The sequence below is a fragment of the Tamandua tetradactyla genome, chromosome 9 (genome assembly GCF_023851605.1).
Source record: "Tamandua tetradactyla isolate mTamTet1 chromosome 9, mTamTet1.pri, whole genome shotgun sequence".
Classification (NCBI taxonomy): domain Eukaryota; kingdom Metazoa; phylum Chordata; class Mammalia; order Pilosa; family Myrmecophagidae; genus Tamandua; species Tamandua tetradactyla.
Window position 1 is genome coordinate 105,694,571 of NC_135335.1, and position 27,616 is coordinate 105,722,186.

General features: G+C 39.4%; 1 protein-coding gene and 1 non-coding gene across 2 annotated transcripts in view; both read left to right on the forward strand.

Moving 5' to 3' along the window:
- The window catches only part of RAB3C (RAB3C, member RAS oncogene family), a 288,126-nt gene that overhangs the window by 230,217 nt on the left and 30,293 nt on the right, over window positions 1-27,616 (forward strand). The gene's annotated exons all lie outside the window — the stretch shown is intronic.
- On the forward strand, window positions 21,158-21,228 carry TRNAG-UCC (transfer RNA glycine (anticodon UCC)). The gene has a single exon. It is a non-coding gene; the product is annotated as a tRNA-Gly (tRNA).

The window sequence follows — 27,616 nt, forward strand, 5'->3', positions numbered from 1 at the left end:
GTATGACACTTTGTCATTCATGTTCTGTTTCCATGTTTTAAATTTAAGCACAAATAGAAACTTCAAATGGCCATGTAGAATGACAGAACTGCAGTGTTAAGGTTAGGTTCATGTGTCAACTTCGCCAGGTGATGGTGCCCATTTGTTTGGTAAAGTGAGCACTGACCTAACCATTACTGCAGGGACATTTTGTGGCCGGTTAATAAACCAGAAGGCTGGTTTATTAAATCATCAGCACACTGAGTGCATCCATGGCTGATTACATCTGCAGTTGGCCAAGAGGAGTGTCTTCTGCAATTAATGACATTTAATCAGTTGAAGGTGTTAGAGGAGAAGTTAGAAGAGAGAATCTCTCTCTCTGCTTCAGCCAGCCAGCCTCTCCTGGGGGATTCATTGAAGACCTTCATCAGAGCTGTCACCTCATAGAATTTGGACTCATGCATCCCCACAGTTGCATGAGATACCTTTATAAAATCTCATATTTACAAATATCTCTTATTGATTCTGTTTTCCTATAGAACCCTGATTAATAAATCCAGTAACTCAAGTTATTGTTCTTTGTCTTTGCAAGTACTGCATTGTCATTGTATATTTTTAATCTGCTTTTTATATGTGAAAATATGTAGAAACACAGGGATTGGAACACAATATGTGCCCTTGTAAACTTCAAGAACTTATTATCTTTTTGAACTGACTCTTAAAATGAATCCATATAGTTGAGTTTACCTGTCTCTGGAGCCAATACATAACTGAGGAGTTCCCCACATTTTTTTCCATGTAAAATTGAATAATATTTAGGGCTAAGTGATTAGAACGTGATAATTTGAAGCTTAAACATGTATACGTAAATACATCATTAAAACACAATTGTAACTGCAGAAATTGTTTAGAATTTAGACTGACAGAAGATTATGGGGAGAGAAGTATTTTATCATTGGCATTGTTTGGAAACACAAGCATATGGTTTGGACATTTTTCTTATAGTTTGAAAATTTTCTATAGATAATGCACCTTTTTATTGCTTGAACTCAAAGAAGACCCCTCCCATCACTAGAGGAGAGTCAACAGCAGAAAAAATATTTGAATCACTCAGCAGAGAAGGGACACACGACTTCAAACCCCTCAGCAGTCCCTAAGGGCTTGACTAAATCCCAATGCCAAACCAAAATCCATCCTCATTAAAAAGTTCATCCATCAGAATTCTTTGTATTCTATACCAGAACAGAGATTTCTTACAGCTCCTTTATTTCCTAATAGAAGGAATTCCTGGTATAAGGATTATGGACTTTTTTCTGTGGCTTTGCTTTTGCTTTGGCAGCCAGAGAGTCCAGAATAAACATGTAGAGAGTCTACGTTAACAGTTTCCAAATGCAGGACCTTTTAAAAGTGCAAGTTCTGGGCCACAGCTCTGGAGATGCTGAGTTAGTATGTTTGGGATGAAGTCCAAGAATCTGTAATTTTTAAAAGCATCTCATCAAGGTGGGGAATCACTAGCAACTGAATTTGTGTTTTTCTTATTCTGTGAAACACAATTAAATTTCTCAGGTCTTGATTTTATATTTCTATTCTGTCAATCTTTTATTGTCTATTTTCTTGGAAATCACCTTAGTACAAAATGGGGCTTTAGTTCTTAAAGGAAGAAAAACTTCTTTCCCCTTTCCTGAAATTAGAATTCCTAACAATTGTGCATGCAGAAGGCAAAGTCACAGGTTCAAGAGGTCAAAAATCACTGCAAATTTCTCAGCAGAGTGTATAGTAAGATGTAAGTCCTTCTGTTCTTATAGTATATCACTGAAGAGCTTTCCATATCAGCAAACGTGGTGAAAATTATAGTTCCTTTCGTATCCTCGTATGCAATGTATTATTAGATTCTCCCTCAGAAATATGTGGAACCGTTTCCGTTACTTAAACCATACATCATGTTGGTCCTTCAGACAAAATTCACAATGCCAAAATAAAGAAAAGAAAGAGATAGGGAAAGAAAGGCAGACACACACACACACACACACACACACACACACACACACACAGAACCTTCTGGGAAGCATGCTAACTTATTACTTGATTTCTCTAACTGCAAGATTGTGTGAAACATAAAAAAGCAATATAGTGTGCTTCTTCTCATATCTCTGCTGATGTAGGCAAAAACCAACTTGTAGTCCAAATTGTCTAGTGGGATATTCTTTTAAAACTCACTCTTTTATTGCCTGTGCCTTTAATAAATATCAAATGCCAGTCAATGTGAATATTAACCAATCAATTCAGTTTTATCATATAAGGATCATTGGTTTTAATATTTATTAACCACACCATTTATTGACTGTTAAAATATTCCAGACACAAAACTAAATGACCCTTTAATTTTTGTAACACTTCTATGAAGAAGTATTCTCCCTGTTTTACAGATGAGGAAAATGAAGCTCAGAGAATTTCAGTAACTTTCTTAAATTATTCAGCTAGTACAATACACAGCTGAAATTAAAATTCAGATTGTCAGGCTCAAATGCCTAAGTTTGTTTCAAAAATGTCTGTAGTTCTTATACTTTGGTGTACTTAAGAATCTCTTTTGCTAACTTGTTTGAAATGCTCTTTCCTCCCCAGAGATTCCCCCTAAGTAGGTCTGAGAAATATGACAGTGTTTTACCTTTCCATTGCTAAAGCAAATACCACTCAATGAGTTGGTTTAAACAATGGGAATGTATTGACTTACAGTTTTAAGGGTAGGAGAAGTCCAAACCGAGACATCATCAAGGCAAAAGGGAGTGTTAAGGGGTATAGAAAAAAAATAAGGGAAATAAAAGTTAAAATATATTGGGTAGGTGGAAATGCAGGCAGTCAATGAGAGGGAGGGGAAAGGGGTATAGTATGTATGAGTTTTTTTCTTTTTTCTTTGTATTTCTTTTTCTGAATTGATGCAAATGTTCTAAGAAATAATCATGGTGATGAACATACAACTATGTGATGATATGGTGAGTTATTGATTATATACCAAGAATGGAATGATCATATGGTAAGATTGTTCGTGTTTATATGTTATGTTTAAAAATAGTTTAAAAATTAACAACAAAAAAAAAAGACATCATCAAGGCAATGCTTTCTCCTGAAGACTGGGGTTCTGGGACTGGCTGCCAGTGACCCTTGGCCCTGGGCTCCTCAGTCCCGTGGCAAGGCACATGATGGCCTCTCCTAGCCTCTCTCTTCTCTTCTAGGTTCCATTGATTTTCAGCCTCTGGCTCCTCCCTGGCTTTTTTCTCTCTGTGACCTTCCCTGTAAGGCCTTTAGTAATATGATTAAGACCCATCCTGGGCCACACCCTATCTGACGTCACCTCATCAAAATGTCCTACATACAAGAGTTTACACCCACAGGAATGGATTAAATTTAAAAGCATGTTTTTCTGGGGTACCTAGCTCCAAGCCACCACAGCCAGGAGTCTGCATTCTTAACAAGCAGCAGCAAGCCTGGCAGGAGAAGAGTTCAGGAAAAAAAACCTGATGCCAGTGGTTCTCAAACCACACTTAGGAAAACCCTGCACTGGGGGTTCCTCGCTCTGGAAAACAGTTCATCGTTCAGGACACTAAGAAGGTCTCCTACCTTGTGCTATTTCTGTTGCATCATCTGGCTTTTGTCTCCTTAGAAGTCAGGGGAATTCTTAGAACTCTCCTTAGCACCCCAGTCTGCCCTTCCTGGCATACTCGTTATCTTTCAACCAGAAATCTCCTTTACTATCGTGTGATAGGAAAGGGGGAATACCTAAATACAGATTAAACTTCATTTAGTATAAAGGCCGTCTCATTGGGCCTCCCAGCCAACAATCCTTTCATTCCCAATTCATGGTGATCTCCTTTTTTGTCTCGGAATAAAGCACACTTGCCAGGAACTGAGGCAGCTTTGGGACAAGAAGGAAAACTTCCACGAAAGTGGTATAGAAAGAAAGATAGGTGGTAGTGCAGCAGTACAGAGAGAAGAGATAGAGAAAAGTGCAAAAAAGAGTGAGAGCAGAGAAGAGAAAAGAAGAGGTAGACTATGGAGAAGGCAGGATCTTATAAATAAAGCAAACTATAGTTATGCTGAAGCAAATGTTTGGCTGCCTTACCCTTACAATTCCTAGGGCAACTGAAAATTACTAGCTCCATGAAAATTGCTCCTCTCAGATTTGCATCTCCACCAATCAGGTTCACTTATATAATGGGTTTGCCCAGCAGATGACCTTTCCTTTGATTTGAGGTAAAGTGATTGAAAGAAAAGAAATGAAAATCTAATAGGCTCCAGGGAACTCCTAAGCTTTCCGTGTTAGATTCTGGGGTGTTTGCTGCAAGTAGCATGACCTGCAGATAATGCCTCACCTATGAAATTAAAAACTCCCTGGTCTATGTTTGAAGAAGGTATTAAACAGGTTATAGAAGGACTATGTAGAAATGCTGCACTGGAGAAACATTCACTTGGGCCCAGGCTGCAATCCTGGTAGACGTCTGACTCTTGGCAGTTCATGTAATATCTTTCAGCTTCAATTTACCTGACTATAGCATGATTATTATAATTCTACTCAGAGAGTGGTTGAGAAGACAAAATGAATAGTCATCTAGGACAGTACCTGGCAGATAACAAGTATATCGAAGTGTAGCTGGGTCCTAGCATGAAACAGAATCTGTCATACATAGCTCAAAGAAGGGGCGTTTTATAAAGAGACTGTTTACAAGGGTATTAGCAGTGATTTAAAAAGAAAAAAAGGATGGTGCTGCACCTGGAGACCACTTACTTCAGGAAACCATGACTACCCTTAGAGCTGAAGGGACAAATGAGTATTAGCTGTGCTCCAGTGGGAGCCACAGCTATGGAGAAGAGGCCCATAGGGCTGTTATGATGGAAAAGACCTGTCTACTCCCAGAGAAACTGGGAGGAAGGGACCTTTCTCTTCTCCTGGTACCTCATCTCCTACTGGTGCATCCCATTGCAAACCCAATTTTGGAAGAGAGGAGTAAAGGACTCACAGGTGGCACAAGTCCATAGGGATCCACCTCTCTGGGTACAGAACAAGGCAGAGCATGATAAAGATAGAAAGGATGGGGAAGGAGGATGTGCATGGGTGTTATCCAATAAAGTTACTTCTACATCTCACCCCTAATTGACCATACACACATGAGCGCACACACCCACACAACCTCCTTATATTTCTGCATGTATAGCATTTGGGAAAATAGCTTATATTTAATTAACAACCTCACTAATGTTAATTCACCAAGTCCAGTAAAGAATTGAAGCTAAGCATTGTTCTTTCTTCTTCCGAATCCCATTGCCATTAGTGGTTATGTACTTGGCAAGACGCATTAACTCTTGGACCCAAAGCCTGTCCATACGATACATAAAAATGATCTTAACCTCCATGAAAGAGCTAATGTGCTTCCCTATACTTCACGAACTTACTACCAATGAGTGACTTCGGCACCGAGGAGATCTGACTCCCTGGAAGGCCAAAAAGAGAAATTAGAAAATAAGCAAGCCACTTGCTATGTACTGCTGCTGCCCCCAATCCCCAACTGCTGTGCTTCTGCAGAGACTGTTTGGATGTGCAGTGGCTTCTCAGCAAATTGGAGCTGCCTCCTATTTCAAAGGACACTCCGTGGAGGTAGAGAAGTGTCAGGTGGAGAATGCTGGGCTTCATGGGCCTGTGGTAGGTCCAGGGAAGGAGGACCCTTGCCGTGGCTCTCAAGCTAGCAGCAGTGGTGTGACTGGAGCATGAGCTATGCATCATTTGGCCAGTCTCTAGGTACGATATAGATCAATAAGAAAGAGAAAATCCTTTTTTTTTTCTAATCACAAGATTAAAGGACTTTTGGAAATTGTTGTGTAGCCTACAAAGCATGTAGCATTGTTTCTCCCAGATTTGGTGACTATTTTCTGTTCTGCTGTGATGCTTTTAAACTGACGCTTAAGCTTTTGGCACATAGGGTAAAGTACTGATCATTATAAATAATAGCTAATACTTGTCAAATGCCTAGTGTGGTACAGGCAGGTGCCAAGAGTTTTAGATACCTTTGCTCTAATCCTCACAACAATTCTTCAAATAGATATTGTCAGATTCGAATTAAAGCTTTTTAAAGTAATAATCCATAATGATACTCAAAAAAAAAAGGTGGCAAGGAGGTTCATCTTTATGGAAGAAAGTCAGCCAAATAGGGAGAAGGAAAAATAGAATTAGAAAATCACAACTTTTCAACCATGAATGTAGCAACTGTCAGGCAAAAGTCATTTATAGATGCTAGAAAAATACTGGGAAAAGGCATATTAGAAGATAGAATATTCACACAGTCTCAAGGCATCACCCCTCAGATTGGTCATCAGTTGCAAAAGGAAGTAGAAAAGGTAATTTCACATTAGGAAAATCTGGCTGACATTACATTGACAAAGTGATCACACTTAACATCACCAGTAATGGGACTGTCTCATGTGCCTTGCGTTATGCATTAGGAAGGTCACAATTTCATCTGTTTAGTATTCTTATGGAGGTGGTTAGTCTAAGTTAGTCCTGAGGAAATCAACAAGCAAATTCAGATTTGGGGACTTTCTACAACTGGACACAATTAGCCAGGAGTCCTCAAAATGCCAATGTCATGAAAAACAAAAAGGTAAGGGACAATGTTTTAACTTGAAACAGACTATAGAGAGGATATCTAAATGTAATATTTGATTCTTGATTGGATTGTGAATTGGGGAGAAAAAATATGAATACAGTCCTGTGATAACTGGCAGAATTTGAATATGGATGCTATAGTATTGGGATTAGAATTTTTGAGTTGGTTTAATGAAATTGTGGTTATGGAGGAAGCTGGTTTCATTCTTGGGTGATATCTGGGAACGATTTTAGTATTATGACAACTGCAGCTTACTTTCAAATTGTTCAACAACCACCACAAATTCTTATATGAATAGATAAAAAAAAGTGGCAAACTGTCAATAACCGATGAACTGAGATGGAACATAAATGTACAACAATTTCAACTTGTCTGCAGGCTTGAGATTTTTAAAAAATAGAGTTGAGGGAAAAACTAAGGAAAGAGCCTGAGGTTGGGGCTTGCAAACGCAGGAGCTGATGTCAAACCCCGGTCTCTCTGGCTCTGCTCACTCTTGCAACACATTTTGTTCCTAGCATAATCAGTGTGAAACACAATCAGTGTGGAATAGTCTTACAAAAGAATTCTATTTATTTCTCTAAGTTCCTTGTGACAGGAGCAGGCATTGGGCCCTCTCTGAGAGAAAAGGACCTGGGTTTGGTTTCCAGGAGTGCTGCCAGCTGAGTAGGCCTACACTTCCTCCTCCTGTGACCCTTACAGAGACAGATTTTGAATTCGTTCAGCAGCAGTTATCAAGGCCCAATGCAAATTCTTGTGGAATGCTGGGGTCTAAAATTAATCCTAACTTTTCGGCCATCTCAGGGCACGAAACCTAGCAGACAACAGAAAGCAACTTTAAGACAGTTTAATAGTGGTTGACATAACACACAGTTATTGTGTTATGTCATTTTACAGTGATGATACTTGAATGAGAAAAAGAACAAAGAGGAGAACCTTTTTTCAAGTCCTTTGGTCCCTTTCTTCAAAGAGATTATCAGTGATCTACAAAAACAACGAATCATTATATCTGATATATATGATGTAATTAATCATATAATAACATATTCAACTGAATTCGAAAGCATCTGTCTCAGGTGTTGCCTGCTTTGGTGTCCATGAATTTAGATAAATCTGCCGAGACTCCCCTGTGAATGGTATTTGGAAGTTCACATCTTCATCTAACCCCGTACACTGCTGCACAATAACATATTCTTATGGCATTTGAGTAATACTCTCATTTAAATGTCTTAAGTCAACATAGTTAGGTACAAAGGAAACTCATTCTCTGGTGGTTTATGAGTGGCAGTCCCACTTCTTCCAGATATGTACAGCCTCTGTTTTTACCGTATATGCAATTTTTAAAATTTTTGAGCAGCCAGCAGGGACCAGAATCTTCTTTTTTGCTAAGTGTTGTATGCAGACAGGAGGAAAAAGCTCACAGTAGGCTAGTGGTATCATTAGCAGTCTTATTCTTTATAGAACAGGAAAATATAATCAGGGTTTTTAAGCTATTAATTCTATAGACTAGTACTTCTTTCCCACTAGGAAGTGCTTATTTTCTCCACCCCTGGAGATGGGTGTTTTTTAATGTTTAAGCAAATCCCTGCCGTGTCTTTGTCCCCATAAGTATAATGGAAAAGCTGGGCTTCATTGCTCCCTGTGGTGCATGCGTCAGGATACAGTCCTCACTGTGTTTTAGCTCTTACACATGGAGGGTAAGGATAGGGAAAATCACATTTGTGACTTTGTGAATCTCAGTTTGTTTGTTTTTTTCTAAATGCAATTCTTCAGCAAACTCGAGAAAAGCAAAAAAAAAAAAGAGAGACAGACAGAATGTGAGAGACTGGACATTAAGGGTTCCAGACATTAAGCTTAGCTCTCCGAGGGACCTTTGATGAATCACTGCATTTCTCTGAATCTTAGGTTCCTTGGAAAACTGAGTGATCTTTCAGGCTTTTTCCAACACTGGCATCTCTCATTCTTAGTGAAAATGTGGACTGACACATGAATTCAGACTCACTTTCATCTCACCCATAATGATTGCCATTCCTCTCACCTTCAATGTATTTAAAAATCATTGACCCTCATCTGCCCTGGTTACATTCCTGAGGCTCAGAATAGATGAGAGAATAGCAATGAGCTGCAAAAGCCCCTAACGGGGCCACAGCACCCCCATGTAGAATTTGGCTGGGTGTCTCTCTTCTCTCCAGAGCTCTCACTGCTCTCCAAGTGGGGTATTTTCTTGATCATTCTTGGACCTTAGTGTTTCCAGCAAAGACAGATGAAAGCTATGAGCTTGAAATAAGCAGCAAATCACAGGATCAGAGGTAACGTTTAGTTTCCTTGGTTGATCAGGCAAGTACCAGGAAATGGGTTGACTTAAACAACAAAATTTATTAGGCCTTTTGAGCATCAAAAGAAGTCCAAATCAAGGCATCATCAAATCGATGCTTTTTCCCTGAAGACTGACTGTGGTGTTCTGGGACTCATTACCCACAGTATTTGGCTCTGGACTCCTCTGACACATGGCAGTACACATGATGGCCTCTTCCGGCTTCTCCCTTCTCTTCCAGGTTGTGTTGTTCAGCTTCTGACTGTTCTCTCTATGGCTCTCTCTCTCTCTCTGTCTGAATTTCTCTGTGCTTACAAAGGACTCCAGTAATAGGATTAAGATTCATCTTGATCAAGCTAGTTCACACCTTAACTGGAGTAATCTCATCAAAGAATCCTCCTTGCCATAGGCTCACACATACACAGGAATGGATTCGATTTAATAACATGTTTTTCAGGGGTACATAGCTCCAAATCACCACAGGCTCCAAAGATCAGCCATATAGTACTGAGCTAGGTACTCGATAAATGGTGAATGGTGGATGACAAATTGCAGCAACATGCAAACTTTCATTATCGTATAATGGTGTAGGTATGAGATGTTGCAGCATAATTCATGGACAATCGGCTATGTGGTATCCTGATGTGAGAACCACTGGGAAATCAAAGCATGTGTGCATCTGGGAACCTCAGGGGAAAGGATAAAGTTGAAATCTAACCAGTCACTAAAGACTGGGTTTCTGTGAGGGTTTTGGAATTCTAAAATCATGATGTCCATTTTTTTTGGTCTACAGCATGGTATAATCTCATATTCATGATATGGATAGTTATGAAAATTATGAGATTTTAAATGAATATGTCAAGCCCAGAAAAGGATCTTCTATTTTCTGGCAAAGGTCAATGTTCTACAGATATAATATCATCAGATCATGAGCCTCCACTGTTTTACCCTAAGCTGAACACTTAAAATGGTGCATTGTAACATCTTGTTGTAATTCCAGGGCCACTTTGTCAGGAATCAGTAGAGACTGGCTTGGGATGTAGCAAATCTGCTCCTCAAGAAAATCCCCCAAATGTGAATGTCCTTCCAGCTTTCAACCTTCTATTACTCCCTTCATGACTGTTATTAACATTATGCCACAGGAAAAAAATATGAGGACACAGTCTTTTCTATTCTTCATAATAATGCATTAATATGGAACATGTGAAAATTTACCACTGCTATATATTGTTCCTTTTGAGTGAAACATTAGCCAAACCTTGGTTCTTAGTGATTTGTTAGTGTTATATAACCAAGAGAAATATAAAATAAATTTGGAAGGTTTTCAAAACTGTCTTAGAAAAAATATCATGCTTGAAAGTAAAGCACAGCATTTATTTATACTAAATCAATATGACCTTTACCTCCCTTCCAAACTAATATCACCTTCAAAATTCTGAATTAGACCACCTCTTTTCTTCTCTTTGGTAATGGAACCACATTCCTTACTAATGGTCCAGTATACATGAGTTCCAGGTTCAAAGAAATGACAAATAGGCAGTCTGCCAGGTTTCTTTTTTGTTCGTGCTTATGAGACAGCACACACAATGGCTGTGTGCATGCACTCCCAAAGGCCAGAGAAATCATGCAGAAACCTCACATGCAGAGTCTGCAAGAAGAAATGTCAGCTTATACCTAATGGCCGTGGCTGCTGACATAGTAAAGACAATAATGAGACTGACAAATTTTAGAAATTTTAAATGGCCTAGAAATAAATGTTTTAATTTCCTTTGCTGCTCAAGCAAATACCAGGAATGGGTCAGATTGAGCAATAGGAATTTATTTGCTTATGGTTTGGACCAAAGGAAAGTACAAATCAAGGCATCATCAAGGCAATGTTTCTCCCCTAAACTATGGTATGCTGGTGCTGGCTGCTGATAATCCTTGGTCCTTATTTTGTCACATGGCAAGGCACACGGCAGCATCTCCCAGTCTCTCTTGTCTCTTCTGGGTTCCACTGATGATGTTTAGCTTCTGGCTGCTACCACATGGCTTTTTCTCCATTTGTCTGAATTTCATTCCACTTACAAAGGACCCCAGTAATAGAATTAAGACCTATCCTGATTGAGGTGGGCCACACCTTAACTGGAATAACTCATCAAATGCTTACTTACAATGGGTTTACAGCCACAAGAATGGACCAGGTTTAAGAACATGTTTTTGGAGGGTACATATAGCTTCAAACCACCACACTAAGTAATGACTTTATCCTATCAGCTGCTGAAGGACTGGCACTGAAAAGTATTTTCCAGTCTTCTATAGTGGGCTAAGAATCTGCCCAAAGAGATTGTTCTAGGTGAAGAATATAGCAGTAGATTATTTCAGATGAAGGTATGTACTAAAATTGTGCAGGTTTAAGTAAAAAAATCACAAAGGCTAAGCTGCTATAACAAAAAGTCTCTAAAATGCAAGGCTAGATAACATAAGACATTCCCATTAATGTCTCATTTAATGGTATGACCCACTAAGCTGGAAAGGCAACCATCCTCCACAAGGTCATTTAGGAACATGGGCTCCTTGTAACCTGCTGCCCCAATCTTCCTTTGGGTGTTAACCTCATCTGCATGGTGGAAGCTGGGTCACAGCCTCATCCACATTCCTGTAGAAAAGGGCAAGTGAGGTGGTCTGGGGAAAGCAGGTTCCTTTTAAAGCAATTGAGGCAGAAGCTGCACCCATCCATTCCATTCACATTCCATTGACCAGTGCTTAATCATATAGCCATACCTAGCAGTGAGGGGGGCAAAGAGTGTTGTCACTAACTGTGGCCATGTCCTAGGAAGAAGAAGAACATTTATTTGGAAGAGACAAATAGCAGTCTACTTCCTGACTTGCACTTCTATTAAGATTCTTACAGACTATAACCAAGACCAGTTTGTAAGAGGATCATAATGATACACAATTAAGCTCTCCCAGAAAAATTCAAATAGATTTTTATGTCACTTTAATAAAGTGCTGTGACAGTGGGGTTGTTAACATGTTGAAGTGTCAAGCCTTTAATACACAGTTTTCTTGAATTAACTGTTGGCTCAGAGTATATTGGTTACTGCATGTTCCCTTTGTCCTTTCTCACTCGGTGTTATTTTCAGTTGGCGGTTCTGAGGCTGGGAGTATTTGCCAAACAAATTCCATTTCAGGGAAAAGTTATCAATGAAATAGACAAAGTCACTGCATTAGGCTAAGCGTTTGGGTTTTGCATTGTTTTCCTGATGAGATTTTTCGCCTTTTGCTTTTTATTTCAGAGATTGCCAGAATTAAAGTTTTGCTTTTGGTATCCTAGAATCAGTTGGGCTGCTATGACTGCTACTGGGGGCTGCAGCACTTACCATTACATCCATGTGGTTCACTATCAGAATTAATTTTCTTACAAAACCGCTCTGAACCCATGAAAGTAAGAATGAATTCTGATTGCCTATGTCAGACACGCTTCCTCATGGCCAACCTACTTTCTGAAAAATAATCCAGAACTTTATTAGTGCCATATCTGCAGCCTGAACTTAGATAGGGTAATTTATTAAGCAGTCAGGTTGAAAAGAGTAAATTTTCTATGGAAGAGAGATACGGGATCAGAAAGATAAAAGCAGCCAGGATAATGAGATTTAGAAGAATTTAGCCTCTTCTCTGGGCCTCTTAAAAATATGAAATTATTATAAACTTTTGGTATCTTTAGATCATTGTCCTTAACCTAAATATGGTTTATCTGTCAGTGGATTTCTTCAATAGGACTTATTGGTGGCATGTCTTAGAAGACCAGCTTTTTTTCCCCTTTCATTTCGAAAATGGCTGGCAAAAATCATCAACCATTTTTCTTGCCTTTCTCCACATTCAATTGTCAGGAGCCCCATGGGTTGTAATTGGGTTTTAAAATCAGAATTCTTCTTTTCTTGTATGTTTTGCATACCTATTGCCTTCCCCAGGTCCCTCGTCTTGCAGAACCCCAGGGAATTGCTCCTGTTCCACTCAGATATCTTTCTCAGGTAAATTTCCCTGCCAGAGAAGGGGTAAGGTAGGATACACAGGGTTGCACATCAAATCACATGGGTTTATAGCTGCTTTCGTACCCCTAAATAGCTTTGTTTTTTAGCAATATTGTTAGCGCATGTTTAGCACTTTGTTAGCAATGAAGACAAGTTTAGGGAAGAATGTTAATCTACAGCTGGTTGGCCAGGAGAAAAACATCACTGTGCTCTGTGTTTGTGGTAGTACATGTCAGTAAGGCATCCCAGCTCCTTTTCTTAAGAGTACAGTCATACCCAAATCCTCAATTAAATTAGCATCCCCTTCTTATAGAAGGTAACTAAGAAGAACACCCACAATGTATAAACTATGACTACCCTACAACAAAAAAGAGGAAGAAGCATTTTTCATATTTTGGTGCAGACAGCTGCCCAAAGATACTATGCTTTCTTTTGATCATTTCCCAATTTTTTCATCACAGCATCCATTGACTTACCTGAATTTTCCATGATATTTGTATGTGCTAGAGACTGCAATAGAAAAAGGAGTCTGAAGTGGGGATGACTGAAAGCATTTTTAATTTATCTAGGTTTTGATTTATCCAAGCATCTAGGTTCAGTTTTCGGGACCAGAATGGTCCATGTTGGGGATTGAATCGTGTCCCACACAAAAGGCATGTTCAGATGCCAACCTCTGGTCCTGTGAGTGTGAACCCATCTACAAATAGGAGCTTTGAAGATGTTATTAGTTAAGTTGTATCCACACTGAATAAGGGGTTGGCCTTAATCCAATGACTGAAGTCAAAAGTAAAGGAAAAGCCCTGGAGAGCAGCCAGAGGCTGGAAGTCAATAGAACGTGGAAGAGAAAGAAGATGCCACAGTGCATTTCCACGTGACAGAAAAGCCAAGGAACCCCAAGAATTGCTGGCCAATCAGAACAGACCTATCCTGAGAGGAAGCAAGCCTTCTAGCCTCTGAAAACATGAACCAATAGATTCCTGTTTTTAAGCCAACTCATTGCATGGTATTTATTTTAACAATTAGGAAAAACTAATGCTGTCCATTTCCACCAAACTACATTCATTCATTGCCATTTATTCAATCATTTACTAAATATTTGGGGTGCAGATATATTTTGGAGAACAAAAGAAAGATATTTTCCCTATTTTCAAGAATAACTCACGAATACTCATGTATAGTGCTTTAAAATAGTATGAGATAATATTCTATAGAAGCAAGAGCCAAAGGAGGGTGTGTGGGTGGTTCAGTGGTAGAATGTTTGCCTTCCATGTGTGAGACCCAGGTTCAATTCCCAGACCATGCACCGCACCCCCCCAAAAAAAGAGAGCCAAAGGAGTTTAGACTGCAGATACTGTAAGAACCAAGAAGATGGAAAATATCATTTGAAGGAAATGGAACTTGAACTATGAGTTGAAAGATGTACAGACTTTTGAGTATGCAGAAAAGGGAGAGATGATGTTCTAGGCAGAGAACATAGAAAACTATGCCCAGATGGAGAGGAATTAGACCTCTGATAGGAAACATGAGTCACTTAGGAGCAGAGGAGCACCAAGAAAAATTCCTGGAAAGGTAATGTGAGCACTCAGCCTGGTGAGGAAGGCTTAAATGTAGCACTACGAATCCTATCACCCTGAAAAGTGATCGCAACATGAGAGAGTGTGGAGGGGAGTGTGGCTGTAGGTGGGGGTACTAAATAGTGCAGCTCGCATAAAACCCACCTATGACCAGGGCCCTATCTTTTTCTATTTAATTTCAAATGCATTAATATTTGAATTCTACTGAGATTACTTTACTCCTTTGCTATTTTTCCTGTCCACTTAACAACCAATCTGATCATGGATAAATTCATAACCAACAGAAAGTTTGTATGGGAAGGAGGGAAAATGTATCAGGAGAGAGAGAAAGAGAGAGTATCTAATCCTCTGAACTGAACATTATCATAAAAATGAAGGGTACTGACTCTGGAGCCAAACTCCATAGGCTTGTACCCACACCTCCATTTATTAGTGTGCCACTCAAGGCAAGATGCTTCAACTCTCTCTGCCCCATTTGTAAATAGAAGTAACATTAGTTCCATCTCATAGGGTTCTTTTGAGTATTAAATGAGACCAAATATGAAAAGTTCTTAAAAAGCACCCAGCACATAGTAAGTGCTCAATACATGTTAGCTATTATGATTACTCTGGAGAGGAAGAAAAAACTCAGGCAAAAAATGCAGAGGAGAAAGAAGAGACTGAGTGAAAATCTGATTACATTGAATACATTTAGTATAAAAGGATATTGAAAACATCAATAAACCATGGTAAGGAAATTGGAAAGTTTAAACCTATTCTACCTGGTCACATATGTGTATGGCCCTATTTGGCCAGCGTGTTGTTATATAATCTGAAAAAATGTCTACTCTGTTCTACTTTAAAGAAAAGTCTAATCTCTGTGATATTTTGAACATGTCTTTTTCACTTTGCCAGTAAAGTAATAGCTGTAAGAGGTCAGCTCTTACTTGCTGCCAGACAATGGGGTAAGAATTTTGTGCTTCTTCAAAGCAATCCAAAGAGCTTCCTTGAGTAGCCCAGTATAAAGCGTACATTTGAACTAACTGTACTCTACCACTCCTACTTCGTAACATGGTGAAGTGCCAGCTCCCCAGACAAGTGATTATTAAAAGGAAATCCCTTGATTGGGTTAGAATAAGGTTTCTCAACTATGGCACTATTAACCTGTGGGGCCAAATGACTCTTTCTTATGGACAGCTGCCCTATGCATTGTAGGATATGTAGCAATATAGCCTCTACTCACTAGATGCCAGCAACAGCTCCTATCCCCAGGTCATAAAAATAAAAATGCCTTCAGACATTGTCCGGGGGAACAAAATCACACCTAGTCAAGAATCACTGTGTTGAATCATTGAATGGAAATTCATTGGTTGTGTTCTTCAAACAGAAGAGTGTGGCTGAAACGGATGCTGCTACCTTTCATTCAGGGAAACATTGGCCTGTGCTTATTCAAATAAATCAAGGTTTCCATCTTACTGTATTCATTGGGTAGCCATAAGTTACCCCGTATGCCAATATCAATGGCTGATGGGAGTGGAGGGAGGGAAGAAGCACCAAAAGAAAGGAGGAAAAGAAGATGCATCAATGACTTGACAGAATTTGATAAGTGGCATTTTACCATCAACCGGAATGACCTCTTTACCTCTGCAGAAAGGAGAAATAAAGGGAATAGGTGCTCATTTTTCCTCTAGAAAGGGTTACTTTGATTCACATCTCAAATTTTTCACTGATAATAGGTATGTAAACCCAGTAGATGCTTGCTGGTTCTGCTGCCTCTGGTGTAAGGAAGCAGGCAGCATGCCAGGCCAACGAGGTGTCGCTGGATGGTCACTGCAGGTGGAGATCTGGCTGTTTTTGACTGATAAAATTCTCTGCCCCTCCAAAGGACCCACAACCACAAGTCTCAAGGTCAGCATGGGTGAAATAAGAATTTGGGGAGTTTCCAATAGACCCTGGAATTCTTATCTTGCTTGTCCCTACCAAACTTTGAAAACTGCTAAGATTCAAGGGTCATATATTTCTCATTTTTTAGTTTGTGTCTCTACTAAGCTTTTTTTTTTTTCCTGAGAAAAATAACTCTCAGAACTAGAAATCTCATTTTCTTTCATCAAAGGGCTGCCTCAAAGGCGGCTCCAGGCACAAATTCTTCAGTGATATTTTGAAGCCAAAACTACTCTTTCTGGAGACAGCCAGAACTCTCCAGAGATGTCCTTCGCTTCTCTTCTTATCTGAGAAGAAAAAAAAAAGATAGGGTCAAAATTAAATGTTTCAAATTCAAAATAAGTCATTTTGCCCCCACAGAATTTAATACTTCCTTCCATTCATACGCGGTGCTCCAGCTACACTGAGCATCAACATTCCCTGGGTATATCACTGGCTTCCATTTTCCTGGGCTTTGCTGTTCCTGATGACAGAATATTTTTTTGCAAGAAAATCTAGTGGCCTTGTCTCCTTGTATTAAAGCAAATGCACTGCCATGACCACTTGGCTGAGTCAAGGACAAGGATGGGGCACAGATTTAGGGTTAGTCAGATATTTGCTCTTCAGATAGAATATTCATGCTCCTGATTGTTGAAATCAAGAGCTAAGGATAATTAACTATGTTAATAACACTAAGAACACTAAGGGAAGCTTTAGTGTCCTCTGGTTTTCAATATCATAATAATGAGGCCAGTCCAGATAAAACCAGACCATGTTGAACAGATTAGAAAGGGAGTATCCATCAGGCAGCAAAAAATAATTCAGTGAACAAAAAGCTTTGAAAAGTGGCTAGGTTTAAGTCAATCAAATACAAATTAAATGTGAGTAGCATCTCTTCAAAGTAATTGTGTTATTCATCTCATTATAAATTACTTGACTGTGTTACAAGTCAAAGAAATTGGAAAATTGAAAAGAACTCATGGGCCACTTAATCTAGTGACCTATCAGCGTAAAGTTTGTCTTTGGGTTTACTTACCAGATCAGCCACAGAAAATGCCTCAAATAATGTAGGAGGAAAATACTTCACTGATTTGATTGAAATGTTAGTTTAATTTCCTTAGACAAAGATTCTGGTTTTTTGTCTCTAATTCCATTTTTGAGCTCTTGGATTTCCCCTTTGGAATCAGGCAAGAATATTTATTCTTTCTGCAGCTTTCCTCAATGTACTGGGTTGTCAGATTCTCAAAAAATGCTGTATCATGTTTTGTCATTTTACAATTTATTTGCCCAAAGGCAGCTAAAGTTATATCAAATAGCTCAGTAGAGGCTAGAGTTTTATACTTTTATAATTTTGACTAAATTGCATTTGCTTAACATAGCAAATATATTTTTCTCCATTTACTATTACTCAATTTCTCTAATAATAACCACCACGGTAGTTATAGATATAAAGCAGCCTACACTTTTGGAGCTACAAAATTGTTCCTTTTTTTGTTTCCTGAAAGGCAAACTATTAAAATGTTAACATACTTCATCAGTGAGGGTTCACCCCAGAAAACAGTACTTGGCCAAGTCATTCAATACCAGGAATTTCATCCAAGATAACTAGGGGTGATGAGAGATTATCAACGCTCAGGTTTGAGGGGCCAACAAGGAGGTGATGTTACCAGAGTCCAGAAGCTGGAGCTGCTGCTTGGCGAGAACTCCCTTCCTGTCCTCCTTCCTGCCAGTCTCTCACCAGTGTCTCCTATTAGAAACCAGCTGGCAAGGAAATCTAGGAAACATGGGGTGCAAGGGTCAGCCTCCTGCCATAGAAAGCATAGCAGGGGAAGAACAGGGAACACATTTGAGAGCAAATAGGCAAATCATTAGTGCTTCTGGAAAGTACAAACGAAGAAATGAGAAGTACTTCTATTGGCATAGAAGCAAAAGCCCATCTGCTTCTTGTGTGTATGTGTAGGTGTGCCTGCAGAGCACCCACACATGCCTTCTTAGAAATTACTTTGTTTTGTTTTGTTTTAAATTGAGATGTGATTGTTACTAGTTAATGTGATCTTTGCAAGAACGTTGGTAAAACAGGAATAGAAAGGTACGTGCATACTTGAAGAATGCATGTATATAAGTACATCTTCTTTTAGTTGATGTATTGCTCTAACACATCATTTGTAGCTTGCTTTCCTTACTTATTTTAATGACCTCTGAATTTGTTCCCACCAAAATGGTGCAACCCTGGCCTTATCTGTCTCCTAGGAATATAATGTGAACATGAGTAGTTCTGATCATGTGGAGACACAATAAAACCAGATTTAATCTGAGCTTCTAAACTGAGCATGGGTTTCCATGAACTGCATCTCCTCTGCAGGACAAAGTATATTAGCAAAAGGGGTGTGGTTTGTACGTGCAGCCTGCAGCTGGATCCATTACAGGATGCATTATTTAACATGGGATCTGAAAGACTAAATAGCAAATGTTCTCTGCATCCAAGGGTGAATGGCAACTCAAGCTTGGCCGTTTCATATTTTGTGGTTTTCTAAAGCCAGAGTTCTCTACAGTGACAAAAATGCTTTGATCTGGTTCATTTGAAATACACTATCATTTTAAACATTAGGTTGTGTGTGTGTGTGTGTGTGTGTGTGTGTGTATAAGAGAGAGAGATGATTTTATGGCACTGAATAGAAAAGTGTCTCAGAAACATTTAATGGAAGGAGGGGTTTAAAAGGTAAATTTAGTGCTCAAAGAGAGAACACAATTCCCTGCTCTTCCAAATCTGTTTTACTAGAACCCGAGGCCTAGGAAACGCACCAATAGCCCCCAATTAAGTCCATTATTTGGCTCTGTGCATAATTTTTCCTTGCCTCTCTATTCATCATTTTCCGTTCCTCCTCTCCCTTTTCCCCTTTCTCCATGCACAAGTTAGCTGGGATGTTCCCTTACCCACAGCTCACCCCATTCCTCTCATCTTACCTCAGGGCGGTTTGTATTTAACTCACAAAAGTGAACCATTAAATCATTCCAGAGGTGGGGCAAGATGGTGGCTTAGAGAGTAATGGAATTTTTAGTTAGTCCTCTAGAGCAGCTAGTAAATAGCCAGGAACTGTCTGGAACTACTGTTTGGGAGGTGACTAGACACACATCATACACCAGTCTGGAATGGGCAGAAGGACAGAAATCACAGCACAGAACTACAAGTAAAGCCCCCAAACTGTGAAGGCTGGTGACCCTCCCCCACTGGCATGCCAGGCTTCCGGAAACACATCCCCATGGGAAAAAGAAGTAGTCTCTATTGGACAAGGGAAGGTAGCTAAACAGGCTCCAACTGTGGTTCTAATTAATACATGTGAACTGTTGAATACAAGATCTGAGCAGAGAAAAACCCAGAGAAAGGAGGAAAGTAACCCTGAGGTCTTTCTCAGCAAAGAGATGGGGCTGACAAAGTTAAAAAAAAAAGAAAAGCATTTAGAGTTGACCAAGCTCAGAGTACTGGAAAAGAACTGTGCACATAGAGCTGGGTACCAACTCCAGCTCTTGACTGTGAACATCAGGGGTTAGGGACTGCCTCTGAAAAGGGATTTTATTTTATTTTATTTTATTTATTTTATTTTATTTTATTTTTAAAAGTATTCTCAGTAGCTCATTAAAGAAAACCTGAGGCATTTTCAATTGTCATGTGCTGACCCAGGCAAGGGTGGAGTTAAGATAGGTCTGAGAAACAAAGTAACAAGTCAAGTGAAAAAGATAATTCCCTAAAGGGCTTTTATTCCCCAAGAGAAATGTGGGGGGTTGGGGGAAGCCAAGCTCAAGTAGCTGCCCTCCTTCAGAGAATTCAGGCTCTAGTGGTTGGGAATTGGAAACAGCTTAAGCTTGCCTTTTGCCCCAGCCTGTGTCTCAACCATGCATGCCCCTGGCCAGGCTGAGAATTAAAGGCTCTATACCACTCTAAGCCAGTGCAGAGCTGTGGACTGATAAGTGCCACCTGCTGAGCAAGTATGGGAAAAGCACAGAGTCTAGAGGCTCCGCAGGAAAGTCAGACAACCTGCTGGGTCTCATCCTCAGGGAAACTTGGTACACTCTCCTCCTGAGACCTGGGCCCACCTTGTCTAGGGAAATCTGATTGGGGTCGATCATATCTGGGGAGACCCTCCTCAAAAAAGTTTCCATATAGGCAGGGCAAGAATCAGAAAAAGAAGAGTTGCAAATTCTGATCAGCTAAACAGAAGCTATGCTAGAGGTCTGGAATAAGTTGAACTAAATGCCAAAGCACAGAGAGCAAATACACCAACCAACAAACAAACCTTAGGTAAAGAGTGAAAACGACCTCCAGGATCACCAAGGAAATCAGATACCAGCAAAAAATTGAGTCATCATAGGGAAACAAAGATATGGCCCAGTCAAAGGAAAAAACTAACACTTTAAATGAGACACAGGAGTTGGAACAACTAATTGAAGACATCAAACAAGCCTGCTGAATCCATTCAGGAACAAAATCAACGACTTGAGGGAAGATATGGCAAGAGAGATGAAGGATATAGAGACATTGGTTGACCAAAAAGAAGAACTCGAAAGCTTGAAAAAACAAATGACAGAACTTATGGGACTGAAAGGCACAATAGAAGAGATGAAAAACACAATGGAGACCTACAAAGGTAGATTTGAAGAGGCAGAAGAAAGGATTAGTGAACTAGAGAACAGAATACCTGAAATCCTACACACAAAAGAACAGACGGGGGTGCATGGGTGGTTCAGTGGTAGAATGCTTGCCTTCCATGCAGGAGACCTGGGTTCAATTCCCGGACCATGCACCCAGGGGAAAAAAAAAAAAACAAAAAAACCAGGGTAAAGAATGGAAAATATGAGGACAGATTCAGAGAATTGAATGACAAAACAAAACAAAGCACATGAATATATGTGTAATGGGTGTCCCAGAAGGAGAAGAGAAGGAGCAAAAAGAATAACAGAGGAAATAATCGCTGAAAATTTCCCATCTTTTATGAAAGACATAAAATTGCAGATCCAAGAGATGCAGAATACCCCAAACAAAAGAGATCCAAGTAGACCTACTCCAAGACACTTAGTAATCAAATTGTCAAATATCAGAGACAAAGAGAGTGCTTAAAGCTTCAAATTGTCAAATATCAGAGACAAAGAGAGTGCTTAAAGCAACAAGAAAAAAGTGATCATCACACATAGGAAAGCTTGATAAGACTTCTCAGATTTCTCAGCAGAAACCATGGAGACAAGAAGGAAGTGGTATGATGTATTTAAGATACTGAAGGAGAAAAACTGCCAACCAAGAATTCTCTATCTGGCAAAACTGTCCTTCAAAAATGAGGGAGAGTATAACATATTTTTAGACAAACAGATTTTGTGAACAGGAGACTGCTCTAAAGCAAGCAATAGGGGCAGATAGAACAAGGGAGAGAGTGGTCTGGAGAATAGTGTAGAAATGAAGACTATCAGTAAGGGTAAAAAGAGGGAAGAAATAAGATATGATATATGAGAATAAACTCATGACACATGCAACATGGATGAACCTGAGGACATTATGCTGAATGACATTAGACAGAAACAAAGGGACAGATACTGCATGGTCTCATTAATGTGAAATAACAGTAATGAGCAAACTTTGAGAGTTAAAGTTGAGAACACAGGTTATCAGGAGACAGAAGGAGGGCAGAGATTGGGCATTTGATGCTGAAGGAGAACAGAATGTCCATCAGGATTGGGTCTATACTATCTAATGGTAGAACAATATTATAAGTACACTGAACAAAGTTGAGTATGAGTATGGTTGAAAGACAAAGGCTAGGGGCATATATGACACCAGAAGGAAAGACAGAAGATAAAGACTTAGCAAAACCTAGAGTAGACAATGATGAGGATTAAATGTACAAAAGAATGTCTTTACATGAGGGAGAACAAAGGAATGTCAACAGTGCAAGGTTTTGAAAATTGGATGGTATATGGAAAAAATGCAACAATTAAAATTAGGGTCTGTAGTTAACAATAACATTGTAATATGTTTCCATTAAATATAACAAAGGCAGTATACCAAAGCTAAATGTCAATAAAAGAGGAATATAAATGAGGAATATGGGATTCTTGGCATTATGTTTATTTCTCCTTTTTATCTTATTTTATTTTTTATTCTACATTTTTCCCTCTTCTTTCTCTGCAGAAGAAATGGAAACATCCTCATATAGATTGGGATAGTGAAGGCATAACTATGTGATTGTCTTGGGAAACATTGATTATTTATTTAGGATGGATTGTAAGATGTATGAATAGAACTATTTAAAAATAAATAAATAGAAAGATACAACTGCTGGAGAAAATGTGGAGAGAGTGCTGTACCTGTTGATTGTTGGTAGGGAAATAGAATGGTGCATCTCTCTGGAGGGCAGTTTGGTGGTTCCACAGGAGGCGAGATAGAGTTGCCACATGATCCTACAACCTCGTTATTAGGTATATACTTGGAAGAACTGGAAGCAAAAACATGAATGGACTTTTGCATGCTAGTGTTTATGGTGACAGTATTCATGATTTTCAATGCATATAGATGGTCTAAGGGCACATTGACTAATGAATGGAAGGGTGAACTGTGGTGTATATGTACAATGGAATATTGTGTAGCTGCAAGAAGGAAGGAAGTTGTGAGGCATAAAAATAGGTGAATAAACCTTGAGAACCTTGAGAATAATGTGTTGGATGAAATAAGCCATAAACCAAAAGACAGATATATAATGCCTCACTAATATGAACTAGCTATAATGTGCAAACTCTTAGAGTTGAATTTGAGAGCGTAGGTTATCAGGGGGAGGCTTATTGTAAAGGTTCCTAGCTCTTACAGCAGTCATATCTATTCCTGAGTTGTAACCATTATTTCTAAATTCTGAATTGTCATTCCCTGAAATTTTGGGTACCTGTGTGACACCAGAGACTCAGAGCTATAGTTCTGTAGCTATGAAAATCAGCATTACCCCATAAAGCAACTGTTGAAAAAGCTGAAAAAGTGATCAGAATTCAACTAGAGATATGAATGAAGCTGATATGGTTAGGACTAAGTAAAGTAGACTAAAGAGTAAAGGATGATATTGATTATATTTTAAAACTTCAACTTCAATGTAAGACCAAAGGAAGGGATATTTATTTGGTGCAAAATTTGTATTTTCTGTAGCACACTATCTAATATAACTTGTATGGTCAGTTTATTCAAACACCATAATTACACAGAACCTTGAATAGGGAGTGAGATCTTGTTGGTTTGTACTCGTTAGTATGATGCCTGGATAAACCTCAGTGTCATCTGGGCAGAAGATTAAAAAAAGTATGTGTAGTGTCTCCTTGAGGTCCTGGGGAAAAATGTAGAAAGATTAAACTTCCCCACCTGGGGAATTCCTGATATTCTTGCAAACATTGATGACTAGCAATCATAGTCCAAGCTCTCGATCTTGGGGCTTGCCCTTATGAAACTTTTTCCTGCAAAGGAGACCCTAAGTCTACTGATAATTATGCCTAAGAGTGACCCCCAGAGAACCTCTTTCATTGCTCACATGTTGCCTCTCTCTCTAAGCCAACTCTGCAGGTGAACTCACTACCCTCCCCCCTATGTGGGACCTGACTCCAGTGGTATAAATCTCCCTAACAATGTGGGACATCACTCCTGGATATGAGCCTGGCCCTGACATCACGAGAGTGAGACAGAATTCTTGACCAAAAAGGGGAAAATAAATTAGACAAAATAAACTTTCAGTGGCTGAGAGATTTCAAATACAGTTGAAAGGTCATTCTGGAGATCATTCTTATTCAGTATATAGATATCCCTTTTCAGTTTTTGGTGTATTGGAGTAACTGGAGGGGAATGCCTGAAACCGTTGAACTGTAATCCAGCAGGCTTGATTCTTGAAGATGATTGTATAATGTATAGCTTTTCTAATGTGACCATGGGATGTGAAAACTTTGTGACTGATATTCCCTTTATCCAGTGTATGGACAGATGAGAAAAAAAATAAAGGCAAAAATAAATAAATAATAAGGCAAAAATAGGGGTTTGGAATGTTTTGAGTGTACTTTTTAGCTTTTATTTCTATTTTTATTCTTATTTTTACTGTCTTTGGAGTAATGAAAATGTTCAAAAATTGATGGTGATGATGAATGCACAACTATATGATGATACTGTGAGCCATTGATTGTATACATTGAATGATTATATGGTTGTGTATACATCCTAATAAAATTGCATTTAAAAAAAGTGAACCATTGATGGGAAGACCAAGGTAAATCTCCAGACCCACCCTCTCTCCACTACCCATGTGTTCCCTACCTAAATAAACATCGTACCCTAACTAAGCCTTAATTTCCTAACCCCCTCCCAAGGCCTTCTCCAGCTCTTCACCCCACAGACCCCAACCCCAATCTAGCACATAATTATGAGCCTCTGCTTCTGTCTAAGCACTTCTCTGGATGGAGAGTAAACCTCACTTTAAACTACCAAATATTTAAAGGCCCATATTAGTTGTTTGTACTCAAATTTGACTAAACTCCAGGGCCCAACAAAGTTTAAAAAAAAAAAAAAGTAGGAAGGCTCATAAAAAGGAAGCTTTACTCCCTTTCCATCTCTCCTTTGTGGAAGAGGAAAAAGGAAAAACAAACCACTGAAACCTGGAAATGACTTGTGTTCAGGAAAAAGAAGGAAGGAGAGAAATTGGGGTACAAATGAACAAGGACATAGCCTAGGGCTATAAAATGGGTGGAAAGAGTTGTCAAAACTTAACCCCTGTCCCTCCCTTATGCAGGCCCAACACTGGGCACTGTCCTGCATAGGCACCACCCTGCTTGCTCTCTACCTACTGCCCAGGGTGGGGTCCTGTCCCATGTCCCTTCTCCATTCCATCCCCAGGGCTGCTGGAATAATTGCCACAAGTTTCTGACTGAAAGGGCCCTGCTTACACTGCCCGTTTTAACATTAACTTTTCAAACCAGACATTTTATCCCCAGTGAACGTAGCAAACTGAGGACAGAGATGGTGTCCTGTCATTTCTGTCCCCTATTACAATACTAATCAGTGTCTGAAAACCAGCAGCATCAACATCTCCTGGGCACTTGTTAGAAATGCAGAATCTCAACCCTACCCCAGATGCCTAAATCAGAATATCTGAGGGTCGAGCCCAGGAATCTGTATTGTATCAAAACTCTAGGGGATTCTGATATCTGCTATAGTTTGAAATACTGGTATCTATCCAGTAGTTCCTTAAGAAACACCTGCTGATTGAGTGTATTTTCAAGCTCACATTGTGGGGCCTACAGAACTAAATGAGGACCACCCAAATGGGAACAAGCAAAGGCTGTTTATTCAGAGCTTACTATAGCAAGGGAGTCGGCCACCAGCACTTAACGTTTGGCAGAGATTCAAATGAGATGAGGGAGTGTAAAAACTTTATAGTGAGAAAAGGGAATGCTTCAAATATGTCCTGGCTGGAGGTTGTTGGCAGAGAGAAGCTACAGACAGCTAACTAGAAATGGGGCATCCTGTGTGTTTGGTGAGGGAGGGCATTGTTTGGTTTTCTCTGGTTGATCCCAAGTTGAAAGTCGGGCAAATATTAGGGAAGCAGTTGAATCCTGACCATTTGACAGTGATTGCTCTAGACACTATGGTTTGGCCTCCTGGACTGGTTCCTGCAGATGTTTTGGGTCAGAGTTCTACTCTTACATATAGTCTGGCCATTGTCCCTTTGTATATTAAGTCTCTCAAACCAGACTGCATGCTCCCTGAGAGCAGAGACCATATCTTTCTACTTTATTGCTGTGTCACCAGCTTCTGGCATAATTCCTGACAGTGCATTTGTTGAGTTCATATAGAATTGGAGAATGTTTTATTTTTGTTCTTCTTTTTCTCCCACTTCTTTTTAACCTTTTCTAATCAGAGATTACAAAACAGTAAGGAAAAACATAATGAGGATCATTTAGAAAACAGTTTTGAGATAATACATCAGTGTCATATGAATAATTAACAATATCAGTTTACTAGGAATAATAATAACTTCCATTCATATAACATTTAAGGGTTTTCAAAATACTTTCATGGATATTTTCTCTTTTTATCTTCATGAAAATTTGGTGGAACTATCATAGGCTTTGTTATTCCTTCTTAAAGAACAAGACACAGAGATTCAGAAAACCTGAGAGAATTGTCCTGACTTTCTTAATTAGGTATAAAAACTAGAATCCAGGGTTTTTGTCCTGTTTTCCATGTCAATAGAAAGGTTTGCATTCCAAATCCATTCCACTATACACTAGCTGAATGGTTTTGGTAACATACCCTAGTAAGTCTTCATTTTATAGATTCTTTCTCTGTAAAACTGAAGAAACAATAGTATATCTACCTTACAGGGTTGTTCTGAGAATTAAATGAAATGATAAGAAATGTCAAGCACTTATCCTGTTGCTTGTCACAAAGTAAGAACTTGTATTAGTTTTGCAAAGAAAAAACTGCATCAGACAACAGGCAAGGATGCATTTATTCAGGGGATTACTATAGCGGAGGGCAGAGAGTAGAACACAATTCCATGGAAACAAAGGGCAGCTAGTTTTTTAAGGGCTGGGAGTGGTTTGCAGAAAAGGCACTGGAAGATAGCAAGGGGGGTTGATCACTAGGACGTATGAATGATTTATTGAGATTGCACATAAGATGATCCGGTTCCCGGGAGATGGGTGAGGAATTTACTGAGTTTGTCCTTAGGGCTTTTGGGGTAATTAGACCCCTAGGGTCTCTAAGGGCAAAGAGAGAGGAGGAGGGACATAAGGAACTACCCAGTTAGGAGCCTCTTGGTCTCCTGGGTAGCCCAGGTGAGATGGAGAGGAAGATCGGGAGCGAATGGGATACTTAGAATAGATGGGGTCTGAAGTTGTCTTTTATCCTCCCCACCTCACCTTCAGTCCAAATTGTTTTCCTCTGCAGTCCGCAGCTGCAAGGATGGTGGGTTGATTTCAAGCAGTCAGGACAGGGGAGCAAGAGAGAAATCTGTGTAAGGAGCATAGCTGGCAGCTTGATCAAGAGAAGGAAAACAGTGCTTATCAATTTCTAGGGCTGCCATAACAAATTACCACCAACATGGTCACTTAATAGAAGTTTCCTTTCTCACATTTCTTGGGCAAGACTCTGAAATCAAGGTGTCATCTCCCAGGGCTCTA